This window comes from Symphalangus syndactylus, chromosome X (genome assembly GCF_028878055.3).
Source record: "Symphalangus syndactylus isolate Jambi chromosome X, NHGRI_mSymSyn1-v2.1_pri, whole genome shotgun sequence".
NCBI lineage: Eukaryota > Metazoa > Chordata > Mammalia > Primates > Hylobatidae > Symphalangus > Symphalangus syndactylus.
The window spans coordinates 92758281-92774183 of NC_072447.2; positions in this window are offsets into that span (position 1 = coordinate 92758281).

Genomic DNA, 15903 nt, shown 5'->3' on the forward strand with positions numbered 1-15903 from the left:
TATTAAGGAGAATGATGTAAAGAATAGATTAGAAATATCTGTACATATAGTGCTTTGGATGAATCTAAAAGTAAAAAATAATATACTCTTTCTCACTTAAGTTATAAAGCTGAATCTAAAGTATTGGTCATAGAGATGTGGTACAAGATGACAATTAAGAAAATTCCACCAATGGTCCCCATCTACCCCCTGCAAGGACACCAAATTAAAAACTGTCTTCACATAAAAGTAAAGCATCTTATTAAAAAAATTAGATGAGCACTTATATTACCAGGTTTTAACTTCATATTGGTGAAAGAGGCATTGAAGAGATTGAAAAAAATAGTCTTGAATCATGGAGGCTAACCCTTCTCCACCCCAGAAGCAGCTGCATGGTACAGAGAGCTTCTCTGGGTGCTGGAGGAGGAAGAACACAGTAATTGTGAGGGATTAAACTCATTACTGTTCTGTTAGAGCAGAAAGGAAAATCAGACCAAACTCAGCTGATGACTACCCATAGAAGAAGCATTTAATCCAATCAGAAGAGAATTGCCCATCCCAGTAATAACAACTTGAGTGTCTGCAAACGTTGCCATTGACAAAGGCCAAAGTGTTCTCAGTCTCTACATAAACTTAAAATGTAGTCTAGGCCATAAGGACTACAAATTTTAGGCAAGTCTTAGGGCTGTGCTAGGCCTAGAGAAAGTGGACTAGGGGGGTGGGGCATGAGACATACTGAGACACCAGCTGGGGCAGCCAAGGGTGTGCTGGCATCACCCTTTCCCAACCCCAGGCAACACAAATTAAGACTCTCAAAGAGATCCCTTCTTTCTGCTCTAAAAGAGACTCCTTCATTCTGCATGAAGGGAGAAGAGTGGGGAGGACTTTGTCTTGCATCTTGGATACTGGGTCAGTCACAGCAGGATAGGGCACCAGTCAGAGTCAAGAGGCCCCCATTCCAGGCCTTAGCTCCCAGATGAAATTTCTAGACACACCGTGGGCCAGGAGGGAACACGCTGCCTTGAAGGAAAGGACCCAGGCCTGCCAGCATTTGTCACTGCTAACTGAGGAGCCCTTGGGCTCTGAATAACCAGTAGCAACACCCAGGTACTACACTGAGGGCCTTCGTGAGCCTCTGAGACTTGCTGGCTTCAAGATGAGACTCAGCACATTACCAACTAAATTTGCTACACAGCAAAACTCTTTCTTCTTGTGAAAGGCAGAAAAAAAAGCAAAGGGGACTTTATCTTGCACCTTAGGTACCAACACTATCACAGGAAGATACAGCACCAAACAGGCTTTTGGAGTTTGCAATTCTAGGACTTGACTCTTTGATGGCATTTCTGGACCTGCTCTCAGCCAGAGGGGAGCCCACTGTCCTGAAAGATGAGTCCCCAAGGCAGGCAGCATTCATGACAAGCTGACTTAAGAGACCTTGGCGCTTAAGGAAACAACAGTAGTAGTCTGACAGGACTTCTCAAGGACTTGGGTGGCAGTGGTTATGGGATGAGGCTCCCATGCCTTTGGAAAGCAGAGGGAAAAGTGGGAAGGACTGCATCTTGTGGTTTGAGTGCCAGATGAGCTGTAGTGCAATATAATACCAGGTAGACTTTTAATGTTTTTGACTCAAATTTCTGAGTCCTGGACAGAACATTTGAACCTGCCCAGGGCCTGGACATTGCTACTTTAAAGGGAAGGAAACAGGGCTAGCTGGCTTTGCCACCTGCTAATTGTAGAGCCTCAGGGCTTTGAATAAACATATTCATCAGAAAGGGAGTGGTTATAGCAGGCCTTGGGTGAAGCCAAGTGCTGTGTTGGCTTCAGGTATGACCCAGTGCAGTCATGGTGGTGGTGTCCACTGCAGTGCTTGTGTCACTCCACTCTTAGCTTTAGGTGGTTAAGAACAGAAAGAAGACTCTGCATGTTTAAAAGACAGTAAGAAAATAGAACAAGAGTCTCTGCCTGGTAATCCAGAGAATTCTCCCAGACCTGTCCAAGATCATCAAGGTGGTGTTGCTCCAAGTCTGCAAGGACCACAGCATTACTGGAATTCAGGTGCACCCTAAAGCAAAAACAGATTATATCAAAACACCAAAGTCCTTTCAAATATCTGGAAAGCATCCCAAGGACAGCTACAAATAAGTTGAAACAGTAAAGACTACAATAAATATCTAACTCTACAATGTCTAGACACCAAAGAAAATCTACTAGCATGAACACCATCCAGGAAAACATGAGTTCACCAAATGAACTAAGAAAGGCACCAGGGAAAAATCCTGGAGAAACAGAGATATATGACCTTTCATACCTTGAATTCAAAATAGCTGTGCTAAGGAAAATCAATATATTCCAGAGAAATAATTAGAAATTTTATTGTATAAATTTAATGAAGATATTAGAATGATTAAAAAGAATCAAGCAGAAATTCTGGAGGTTAAGAATGCAATTGGCATACTGAAGAATGCATAACAGTCATTTAATAGCAGAATTGATCAATCAGAAAAAATAATTAGTGAGCTTGAAGACAGGCTATTCGAAAATACACATTCAGAAAAGACAAAGAAAAAAGAATAAAAGACAATGAAGCATGCCTACAGGAACTAGAAAATAGCCTCAAAGGGGCACACCTAAGGGTTATTGGCATTACAGAGGAAGTAGAGAAAGAGATAGGATAAAAGTTTGTTCAAAAGGATAATAACAGAAAACTTCCCAAACCTAGTGAAAGATATTAATATCAAGTACAAGAAGGCTAGAGAATACCAAGCAGATTTGATATAAATAACACTACTTCACAGCAGTTAACAACTAAAGTCCCAAAGAGCAAGGATGAGAAAAAGTTACCAAAAGCAGCAAGAGAAAAGAAAAAAAAAAAACATACAATGAAGTTCCAATATGTCTGATAATAGACGTTTCAGTGGAAATCTAAAAGGCCATGAGAAAGAGGCACAACATATTTAAAGTGCTAAAGGAAAGACAAAAACACAAACTTTTACCTAGAATAGTATATTCAGCAAAAATATTATTCATACATAAAGGAAAAATAAAGACTTGCCCAGACAAAGAAATGCTGAGAGATTTCATCAGTACCAGACCTGTCCTACAAGAAATGCTAAAAGATGTACTTCAATCAGAAAGAAGAACACATTAATGAGCAATAAACCATCACCTGAAGGTATGAAATTTTCTGGCAATAGTAAGTACACAAAAAAACCCACAGAATATTATAATACTGTAACTGTGGTGTGTAAACTACTTATACCCTAAGTAGAAAGACTAAATGTTGAACCAATCAAAATAATAACTACAATGTCTTTTCAAAGCATAATATAATAAGATATAAATAGAAACAATAAAAAATTGAAAAGAAGAAGGATGAAGTTAAGGCAAGTTTTTACTAGTTTTCTTTTTGCTTGTTTGTTTGTTTATTCAAATAGTCATTGGTAGCTTGATTGGAAGAATCAATATCATGAAAATGGTCATACTGCCCAAGGTAATTTATAGATTCAATGCCATCCCCATCAAGCTACCAATGACTTTCTTCACAGAGTTGGAAAAAACTACTTTAAAGTTCATATGGAAACAAAAAAGAGCCCGCATTGCCAAGTCAATCCAAGCCAAAAGAACAAAGCTGGAGGCATCACGCTACCTGACTTCAAACTATACTACAAGGCTACAGTAACCAAAATAGCATGGTACTGGTACCAAAACAGAGACATAGATCAATGGAACAGAACAGAGCCCTCAGAAATAATGTGGCATATCTACAACTATCTGATCTTTGACAAACCTGACAAAAACAAGCAATGGGGAAAGGATTCCCTATTTAATAAATGGTGTTGGGAAATGAGCATGGAATGTTCTTCCATTTGTTTGTATCCTCTTTTATTTCATTGAGCAGTGGTTTGTAGTTCTCCTTGAAGAGGTCCTTCACATCCCTTGTAAGTTGGATTCCTAGGCATTTTATTCTCTTTGAAGCAATTGTGAATGGGAGTTCACTCATGATTTGGCTCTCTGTTTGTCTGTGATTGGTGTACAAGAATGCTTGTGATTTTTGTACATTGATTTTGTATCCTGAGACTTTGCTGAAGTAGCTTATCAGCTTGAGGAGATTTTGGGCTGAGACAATGGGGTTTTCTAGTTATACAATCATGTCATCTGCAAACAGGGACAGTTTGACCTCCTCTTTTCCTAATTGAATACCCTTTATTTCCTTCTCCTGCCTGATTGCTCTGGCCAGAACTTCCAACACTATGTTGAATAGGAGTGGTGAGAGAGGGCATCCCTGTCTTGTGCCAGTTTTCAAAGGGAATGCTTCCAGTTTTTGCCCATTCAGTATGACATTGGCTGTGGGTTTGTCATAGATAACTCTTATTATTTTGAGATATGTCCCATCAATACCTAATTTATTGAGAGTTTTTAGCACAAAGGTTGTTGAATTTTGTCAAAGACCTTTTCTGCATCTATTGAGATAATCATGTGGTTTTTGTCTTTGGTTCTTGTTTTTCCAATGTATTTATATTGATGATATATACACATGAAGTTCATTCTTTCTCCCAAATCCCTATGATTTGAGTCACTGTATCTATAGGCTTCCTTAGAGCAAACTTCAGGGTTCCAAGCAGACCCCTGGGGGCCACAAGTATGGCAATGATGCCAGGTGGGTATCTCCAACCTGTCTTAACTGGAGTATCTGCTTTTATTTTTTACTTGCTTATGTATCTAGTTTCACTGCCAAAAGTAATTAGGATGTTTTTTACCCAAATACGTGGTGCTTTCACAGCTGAAACTGTACCAGAAAAACTATGCACCTACTTTCAAGAAGATTGTGGTGAGCTTTTGCTCCAAAACATTTGGTGTGTCTTTTACATTTGACTATTTTTGTGTAATTAAGAAAATATCTCTTTAATAATTATAATAGCAACAACAACAATATAATAATACTATTAAAGAGTATAATAACAATACATAGCTTTGATTGAAAACTTAAATATGCCAGAAAATTTTCTAAATGTTTTATATATATTAGCTCATTTTATCCTCACCACAGCTCCTTGATGCATTATTATTTTTCCCATTTTATACATAAAGGAAACTGAGAAACAGAGAATTTAACTAACTTGGTCATTAGCTCACAGTCAGTAAGTAATTAACTTAGGTTGAGAATATTAGCAGAGGAAAGCCATGCTATGTAAGCCTTCAGTACTGAGCTAAAAACCAAGAGATATTGTCTACTAATTATAGAAAATAAAGATTCTAGGACTTTAACATTTGCATTGAAAATGTACATGTACTAGTCATACCTGCATGTTTGGTGTAAATGATTTTAGATATCTACATTTCCAGTTCAGATTAACAGATTCCTAAGTTGATAGCTGGAAAAAACAAATTGAAAAGGCAAAGAAAATCAGAAAAAGTAGGCCTTCTCTCTTTTTTTACTTTATTTTTGTTTCTTCTTTTCTGTCTCTCTTTTATTTTTTTAAGATGGTGTCTCACTCCGTTGCCCAGGCTGGAATGCAGTGGTGTGATCTAGGCTCACTGCAACCTCCACCTCCCAGGCTCAAGTGATCCTCCTACCTCAGCCTCCTGAGGAGCTGGAACTACAGGCATGCACCACCATGCCCGGCTAATTATTGTACTTTTACTAGAGATGGGGTTTCACCATGTTGCCCAGGCTGGTCTCGAATTTCTGAGCTTAGGTGATCCACCTCCCTCAGCCTCCCAAAGTGCTGGGATTACAGACATAAGCCACGGCCCCCAACCTCACAAGCAGATTTTCAAGGGAAAATAATTGTTATTAAACAACATGAAATTCGATTGTATAGGGCTTTGAACAGGCTAGAAGATGGTAATTATAGAGAAAAAGGAAGTGATACATAAAAAACAATCAGAGCTGTAGATATTTTTGTTAGTCGTCATCTTTAATAATTGATCTAATTACCTCAGTACATAATTTTGCATCAAATGTGCAGTTCTATCTAGACCCACAGCTAATTTTCCCTCCCTGGTTATGTGGTTATGGGGGCGGTGCTGAGAAGAGAGGTATGTTAACAGTGTTTATCAGGACACAGTAGAAAAAATGACTAGTTAATAATAATGTGTTTTTAAAATGTCATATACTCAAAGTTGAAATAGTTTACTAATCATATTTTTTCATTTAGCATGTATAGTTGACCACTGAACAACAAATAAACAGGTTTGAAATGTGCATATCTACTTACATATAGATTCTTAAAAATAAGTATATTGGAACTTTTTTGAAATTTGTAACAATCTCAAAAAATTGCAAATGGCACAGACTAGAAATACTGAAAAAAATTTTAAGAAGTATGTCACAATACACAAATATACGTAGGTATTAGTCTATTTTATGACTTACTACCATGAATATACACAAATCTAGTATAAAAAGTTAAAATTTATCAAAACATATGCACACAGACTCCATATGGAGCCATTAACAGTCTAGAGTAATGTAAACAGATGTAAAGATGCAGTACTAAATCACAACATAAAATTAACTGTAGTAGATCCTGTACTATTGTATAATTTTATAGCTGCCTTCCATTACTGTTGCGGTGAGCTCAAGGGTTGAGAGTACGTGCTTAGAATGTCATGTGACATTTAATCATCACTACATGAGCAGTTTGTCTCTCCGGTAAACTGCATATCATATCACAGTAAAAACTAATCTCTCATGGTTCTCATGTATTTTTCATCGTGTTTAGTACAATACCATAAACTTTGAATAACACCATGGGACCCATATGAAGTGCCACTAGTGATGCTTGAAATGCTCCCAAGAAACAAAGTCATGACACTACAATAAAAAGTTAAGATTGGGAGTAAAAATGGCCAACTAGGTACAGCCGGGAAGAGCTTCTCCCACTGGGAAAGAACAAGCCATCAGGTAGACTGGCCCACTCCAAACAGATCATCAAAGAGAAGGCATTGATAGTGGATGGAGGGAGGACACAGATCCTGGGCTAAAAAAGGAGGAAGCTGGAAACCCTTCATGGAGCTGCCAAGCCCCAGGACCCATTCTTGGCCCTGAGCAGCTCCTGGGGAAGGGGTGAGTAAATAGGCAATGGAGCAGCCCACTCTTGCCATGGACCTCTGAAATACTAGCTGCAGGGGACCTCATGACCCCCACAGACATATGAGCTCTCAGGAGGAACTGCCCAGAGAGTTAACAGAGAAAGAACTCCAGCCCGCATGGAGCCCAGATGTTTGGCACAGGAATGGTTGCAGTGCAGCATGGCCTTGGGTACCCATCCTTCAAGGGCTGCCATACTCCTCTAGTTGCCTTTAGCCTTTGTAGGCTGCCATACCTGGACAGAGTAGAGCTATCTTACCCATGTGATGGGGACTGACTGATCTGAGTACTCCCCAGTCTGTAGCTCTATCACAGGGTCCCTGCCTAGCTGCACCTGCTTGCAGCACAGCCTCAGCTGCTAAGCTGAGGAACTTACCTGCAGCTATCATTATAGCTCTTTTACCAACAGACCCTGCCTAACAGGTGAAGGACTACTGCAGGTGAGCTTTCACCAGGGAGCACCCATCTGCAGTCCTCCCCAGCTGGTGCACACTCACGCACAGCCTCTGCCTGCTGATTCACCTGCATGCATTCAGCCACAGCTTGCACCATGTGGCTTCACCAACATGTGTGTGCATGGGACCTACTGACACCCACTGCTGCTGGCACATGTGCAAGCAGAGAATATGGCCACCCACTGCCTGTATGCCAAAGTGCTTTTGCTGGCATTCTTTATCAGTATTGAGGCCAGCAGACTAGAAACACAGGCCTCTCTAGTAGAGCAGATTTTTAACCTCAAGGGGCCAGAGGAAAAAAAAGCTATGGTCATGGTCCCAGCGCCCCCCCCACCCAGGGTGATAGCACAAAGACCATGAATGCCGAGCTGAGCTATGACCCCCTGAAATTATCCACAAACGAAGCCAATTGATGAAACCTAACTTATACTACCGTCAAAACCTCAAGGGCATTAAAAAAGAGAAAAGCAAAAAACTTTATGAAAATGACAGCAAATTGAAAAATTAAAGAAAAATTAGCTCATGCACATAAGCAAGCATCACTGCAAGAACACTGGACACTCTAAAAGCCATAATGTATTTTTACCTGCAAATGACCACACTAATTTCTCAACAGTGGTTCTTAAACAGACTGAAATGGCTGAAATGACAGGCATAGAATTCAAAATCTGGATGGCAATGAAGATCATCGAGATCCATGAGAAAGTTGAAACCCAATGCAAGTAAACTAACATGTCTAGTAAAGTAGTCCAAGAGCTGAAACACAAAATAGCCATTTTAAGAAAGAATCAAACCAATCTGCTAGAACTGAAAAACTCACTACAAGAATTTCATAATATAACTGCCAATATTAACAGCAGAATAGACCGAGCTGATAAAACAATCTCAGAGCTTGTAGACTATTCTCCAAATCAACTCAGTCAAAAATAAAGAAAAAATAATTTTTAAAAATAAACAAAGCCTCTGAGAAATATGAGATTATGTAAAGACACCAAATCTATGACTCATTGGCATCCCAAAAAGAGAGGGAGAGACAGCAAGCAACTTGGAAAACATATTTGTAGATATTGTCCGTAAAATTTTTCCCCACCTTGCTAGAGAGGTAAACATGCAAATTCAGGAAATTTAGAGGACCCCGGCAAGACACTATACAAGACAACCCTCATTAAGACATATAGTCGTTAGACTTTCCAAGATCAGTGTGAAAGAGAAAATATTAAAGACAACTAGAGAAAAGGGGCAGGTCATGTACAAAGGAAACCCAGTCAGGCTAACAGCAGAAAATTCAACAGAAATAATTCAAACCAGAAGAGAGTGGGGCATAGTCAGGATCCTTCAAGAAAGGAAATTCCAAACAAGAATATTATATCTAGCCAAACTAATCTTTGTAAGTGAAGGATAAATAAAATCCTTTCAGACAAGCAAATGCTAAAAGAATTCATTGTCACAAGACCTGTCTTAAAAGAGGTTCTTAAGGGAGTGCTAAGTATGGAAACAAAAGACTATTACCTGTCTCCACAAAAGTGCACTTAAATACATAACCCACTGACAATAAAAAGCAACTACAAAATCAAGTCTACGTAACAACCAGCTAACATAATGATAGGATCAAATCTTCACGTATCAATATTATTTTTTAAAGTAAATAGGTTAAATGCTCCACTTAAAAGAAATAGAATGACAAGTTGGATAAAGAAATACATGAAACTGTGTGCTGTCTTCAAGAAACTCATCTCACATGCAATGATACATATAGGCTCAAAGAAAAGAAATGGCAACAGATCGATCAAGGAAACAGAAAACAAAAGAGGACAGGGGTTGCTATTCTTATTTCAGACCATACAGACTTTAAACCAACAATGATGAAAAAGAACAAATAAGGGCATTACATAATGAAAAAGGGTTCAATTTAACAAAAAAGTAACTATCCTAAATAGATGTGCACCCAACACTGGAGCACCAAGATCCATAAAACAAGCTAATAGAGAACAAAGAGACTTAGATAACCCTGCAACAATAGTGGGACACTTCAACAACCCACTGACAGTATTAAGCAGATCACTGAGGCAGAAAAATAACAAAACTATTCGGGGCCTAAACTTTATCCCTGACACAACGGACCTAACAGACATCTATAGAACATTCCAAGCGATAACAATGGAGTGTATCTTCTTCTCATCTGCACATTGGCACATACTCATAAGTCAATCACACACTCGGCCATAAGGCAACTCTCAACAAATTCATAAAAACTGAAATCATACCAACAATACTCTTGGACCACAGTGCAATAAATATAGAAATCAGTATCAAGAAGATCTCTCAAAACCATACAATGACATATAAATTAAACAACCTACTCCTTAATGGGTTTGGGTAAAGAATAGAGTTAAGGCAGAAATCAAGAAATTATTTGACACTAATAAAAACAAACATACAACAAACCAGAATCTCTAGAGAGCAGCTAAAGAAGTGTTAAGAGGCAAACCTAAAATTGTAATAACCCTAGAAGTAAACCTAGGACACACAATTCTGGACATAGGCAAAGATTTCATGATGAAGACCACAAAAGCAATTACAAAATTGACAAATTGACAAAATTACAAAAATTGACATATGGGACTTAATTAAACTAAAAAGCTTCTGCACAGCAAAATAAACTATCAACAGAGTAAAGAGACAACCTACAGAATGCGAGAAAATATTCGCAAATTATATATCCAGCAAAGGTCTAATACACAGAATCTATAAGTAACTTAAACAAATCAACAAGGAAAAATACACATAACCGTATTAAAAAATAGGCAAAGGACAGGATCACATACTTCTACTTACATGTGACCAACAAGCATATGAAAAAATTCTCAACATCACAAATCATTAGAGAAATGCAAATCAAAACCACAATGAGATATTACCTTACAGCAATAAGAATAGCTATTATTAAACATTAAAAAATTAAAAATAACATGTTAGCAAGATAGTGGAGAAAAGGGAATGCTTATATACTGCTGGTAGGAATGTAAATTAGTTCATCCACTGTGAAAAGCAATTTGGAGATTTCTGAAACAACGTAAAACAGAACTAATATTCAACCCAGCAATCCCATTACTGGGTATATATTTAAAGGTATATAAATCATTCTATCATAAAGACATACGCATGTTTACATTTATTGCAACACTTTTCACAACAGCAGAGACCTGGAGTCAATCTAAATGCCCATCAAAGTTGCATTGGATGAAGAAAATATGGTACATATACACCATAGAAAACTAGATAGCCATAAAAAAAAAATGAAGTCATGTTTTTTGTAGCAACACGGATGCAGGTGGAGGCCGTTATCCTAAGCAAATTAACAAAGGAGCAGAAAATCAATTACCGCATGTTCTCACTTATAAATGGGTGCTAAACATTCAGTATGCAGTGACACAAAAAGAGGAACAATAGACACTGGTACTAACTTAAGGTTGAAGGGTAGGAGGAAGGCGAGGATAGAAAAACTGCCTATCTGTACTTTGCTCCCTGTTTGAGTGATGAAATCATTTGTATGCCAAACCCTGGTGACATGCAATTTACCCACTTATCAGACCTGCACATGTACCCTTTGAACCTAAAATGAAATTTAGATTTAAAAAATAAAGGGTTGAATTGCTTAATATACACCATAGACAGGTCTGAAGCTGCAGTTGCCCACCATTTCACAAAGGAGGTATATCTTGTAAACAGACAATGTAAACTTATGGTATTGATAAATGTAGTGCAGTGCCATGAATGTATTTTCTCTCATGAGTTTCTTAATAACATTTTATTTTCCATAGCTTACTTTATTGTAAGAATACAATATAACATACAAAATATATAATACATATAACATACAAAATATGTGTTAATTTATTCTTTATGTTATCAATAAGGCTCTGGTCAACCATAGGCTATTGGTAGCTATGTTTTTGAGGAGTCAAAAGTTATACTCATATTTTTGTGCATGGGGTTAACTCCTATAACCTTTGCATTGTTCAAAAGGAGTCAAGTGTAAAAAACAATGTAAATTTTTATTTGAAATTTTTCTTCTGGATATTTAATTCTTTTCTAATAGTAAGGATATTTTTAATTCATATATTACTAATGTCCTTAAAAATATGATGTATTCCAGATGTTTCAAATTTATAATCAATAAACAACCTTAATATAATTTTCTTCAATTAAAACTAACATTCATGCATTATATTGTAGCATATAAAATAAACCTACGTATATCAACAATTGAATTCCATAAACGAATAAACTGAGACTCTTAAGGCTGTGAGTGTAATTCCAGATAGGTCTTTCTAACAGTTTTAGCATAAATGGATTCACTACCCAACATGTAATTTTTATTCCAGACTTAACCCAAGATATTTGGTATTTCTATTATTGTAGTTGCCTAATAAACACATGGGTACTATGAAAGGGAAACATTAGAAGCAGGATAAACCAAGAAAATTAATACAATTTCCAGTTAATATGGACAAATTGGAACTCTATCACTGCCACACTACTTATATATTTTCTTTTAAGTATTCAACACTGGGCATATTGAGTAATTAAATAGCAAAAAACTTTAGGTAACTGTTTTTAAGTGAAAAATAGTTACAGTAAAAATATTTATTTTTTCTTCTTTCTGAAATTATAATAAAGCTTTCTGAAGACAAAATATAAATGTAGGATTCAAAGTTCATAATATACCAATTTTCCATATAATCACAATCTTTATAATTACATGTTTTAACCAAAAATTCCCAGGCACTGGCAGATCTCCATTTCAGGTAGTCTTGTACTACTAAAAAGGCCCTAGCATTCCTACAGAGTATGAAGAACAAAGCATTTTAGACAGGTGGAATAATGTTCAATTCTTTGGTGGACACATATTTTTGAAATGAGAGAGTTGTATAAAATAATCTGAAAGTTTTGATAAACTACACATACAATATTTTAATAAGAGATGACATTTTTAAGATTACATTTTTTCTAAACATCTTTCTCCTGCTTTCAAGTAACTGCATTTATTCAGTCATGTTTGAGAGGCCAGAGAGAAGTATAAAATGGCTCTACAATTATTCAAATTATAATCCCAGAAAGCATGCAAACATTTCATAGAATTTAATTCTGATAAAAATAAACAAAAACATCACCATGCATACAATTATAGTATTTTATATTGTATATTAGCATGATGATACATTATACAGCTATTAGAAGTGACTTTCTAAAGACTGTGGAAATAGATATATTTATTATTTGCAAGATTAAATAAAATAGTTTAGTAAGAATGATGTGTACCTATGTAAAATTGATATGTATTTTAAAACTCAAAAAGTTTTTACTATATTCATAACTTTTATTTTTTAGAAAATTATACAAGAAAATTGATAGGATTTAGAATTGGAAGATGATCCACAGATAAATCAGTTTCTCTCATGTTGTAGATAAGAACGTCATTTATTTTTAGTAAAAAAAAATTGAGATCACGGTCCTGTAATCTGCCAAAAGTAAACAAAGACAGACCTTTCAAATAATTCCATATCTCTCAAATAATTATATAGAATATTAGAATATTAGACATTTTTCTTTTTCTTTTCTTTTTCTTTTTTTCTTTTTTTTTTTTTTTTTGAGATGAAGTTTCACTCTTGTTGCCCAGGCTGGAGCGCAATGGCGCGATCTCGCCTCTCTGCAACCTGCGCCTGCTGTGTTCCAGCGATTCTCCTCCCTCAGCCTCCTGAGTAGCTGGGATTACAGGCACCCGCCACCATGCCTGGCTAATTTTTGTATATTTAGTAGAGATGGGGTTTCACCATGTTGACCAGGCTCGTTTTGAACTCCTGACCTCAGGTGATCCACCTGCCTCGGGCTCCTAAAATGCTGGGATTACAGGAGTGAGCCAACACGCCTAGCCCTTACTAGACATTTTTCTAATTAAAAAAATATTTTAAACCTCCAGGAACCGACATTTCTATTACAAAAGGTGTTGGAAGACCTCTGATGACACTGGAATGTGTTTGAAAAAAAGTAGAAAGCATAACACTCAGGAAACACTGACTGGCAATAGAATTGTTCAATGTCAGGTCTGTGGGCAATACAATAGAAAACATTATGCACGAGTTTCCACGCTGGCAGCAGGGTGTCAATTTTAAGGTAAAATTGAAACAGTTGTTAACAACAATTAGGGTGCAGAAGGAAGCAAGTTAGTTACAGAATTTCATAAAATAATCTGTCACTGGAAAGTAAGAAAAAAGCATGTTTACTAGTAACAATAATAAAAGTAAAACTTACCTATCTACAAATTATTTGTACAGTAGAACGTAACCGTCAAACATTTTGTTGCAGGCTAACCACTTCTTTTTGTTTTTTTTACGGATACCTAATTATTGTACATATATCTAGGATACATATGATAATTTGAAACATGTATACAATGTATAGTAATCAAATCAAGGTAATTTGGATACCTCAATTATTCTTATGTGTTGTGAGCATGCCAACCCTTTTTCCTAGCTATCATCTCACCCTAGGTAAAACTGAATTTATCAAAAGACAAAAAAATAAGTTATGCTGGCAAGGATGTAGAGAAAGGTGAATGCTCATACACTGCTGGTGGAAATATAAATTAGTACAGGCATTATGAAAAACAGTCTGGAGTTTCCTCACAAAACTATGAATAGAACTGCCATATGATGCAAGGTGACCACTTCTAAGGTAAAAAGCAAAATTTTAATTTCATTGATCTTGTAACAGTGAAACAGCAAAGGAACTGACATAACTAGCCCCAATTTTGTTTAAAGAGCCTTTGCCCATTTAGGCAAGGATAATTTTAGAGCACTGAGATACTATAAAACACAGCAGTCATGTAGTTTTTAAAACTAAATCTGGGATCAAAGAGTTAGTATGTAAAAAACTATCTGTTTTGTTAATGATTTACAGGAGTAAATTTTGTCCTGACCAAGGACAAAAATGGTACAAAACTCCTCAGACCCTCACTGACAGCCAGATGTCTGTGGTTCTCCATAGTCACTTCGTGATACTAATTGCTTCCTTTCCCCATATCCCCCTCTCATAAAACCCCTGTGGCTGGGAGACATTTGAAGAAAGATGGTGAAATAGAAGGCTCTATAGATTGTCCACTATTGAACAAGGGCAAAAATTTAACACCTATGTACACAAAAAGCACCTTCACAAGTAACAACAACAACAACAACAAAATAGGTGAGCACTCACAGTACCTGGTTTTAACTTTGTATTATTAAAAGTACCACCAAAGAGGTAGTAAAAACAGTCTTGAGTAACTGATACCACCACTTCCCCATCCTCCGGCAGCAGTGGAGTGGTGCAGAGAGCGTGCCTGTGTGCTGGGGTAGGGAGAGCACAGCAACTGTGAGGCATTGAATTAGGTGCTGTCCTGTTATAGCAGAAAGGAAAACTGGACCAAACTCATCTGAAACCCACTCACAGAGGGAGCATGTAAACCAGCCCTAGCCAGAGGATGATTATTGAATTAAGTGGTCAGAATTTGAGTTCCCCCAACTGGGGCTCTAAATAAACTTGAAAGGCAGTTTAGGATGCAACTCCTAGTCAAGTCCTAGTGCTGAACCTGGCCCAGACTTAGAGGACTGAGGTGGGGTGGGGGACATGCAACCTATAGCAACACAAGCTGGGTTGGCTAATAAAGTGCTGGCATTACCTCTCTCCTAATCCCAGGCTGCACAGTTCACAGCTGCAAAAGGGATCTTGTCCTACCACTTGAGGAGAGGAGAGAGAACAGTGGGAAGGACTTTGTCTTTCCAACTCAAGGCATTCAATAATTAAACCTCCAAATATCAATGATAAGAAAAGGATCCTAAAAACAGCAAGAGAAAAGAAGCAAATAGCATACTATGAAGTTCCAATATGTCTGATAGCAGAGTTTTCACTCAAAAACATATAGGCAAGGAGAAAGTGCCATGACATATTTAAAGTGCAGAAGAAAAAATAAATTATTTACTGTAGGATAGTATATGTGGCAAAATAGCTTTGTGGGCCTTGGGTGAGACCCAGTGATATGCTGGCATCAGGACTGAGGAGCAGACGCAAAGTAAAGAGGTCTTTACTTTTAACACAAGACACTTTATGCTTACGATTTAGTGTTTAATGTAAAACACTTTGTTTCTTCAAATATAAAAGAAAAATGAAGAATTTTTCAGGCAAACAAAGGCTAAGAGATTTAATCATTTCCAGACTGGTCCTACAAGAAACGCTAAGGGAGGACTTCAGTGAGAAAAACAAACAAACAAACAAACAAACCAAAAAAAAAAAAACCCAGAATATTAATGAGCAATAAGCAATCGCCTGAAGGTACAAAAC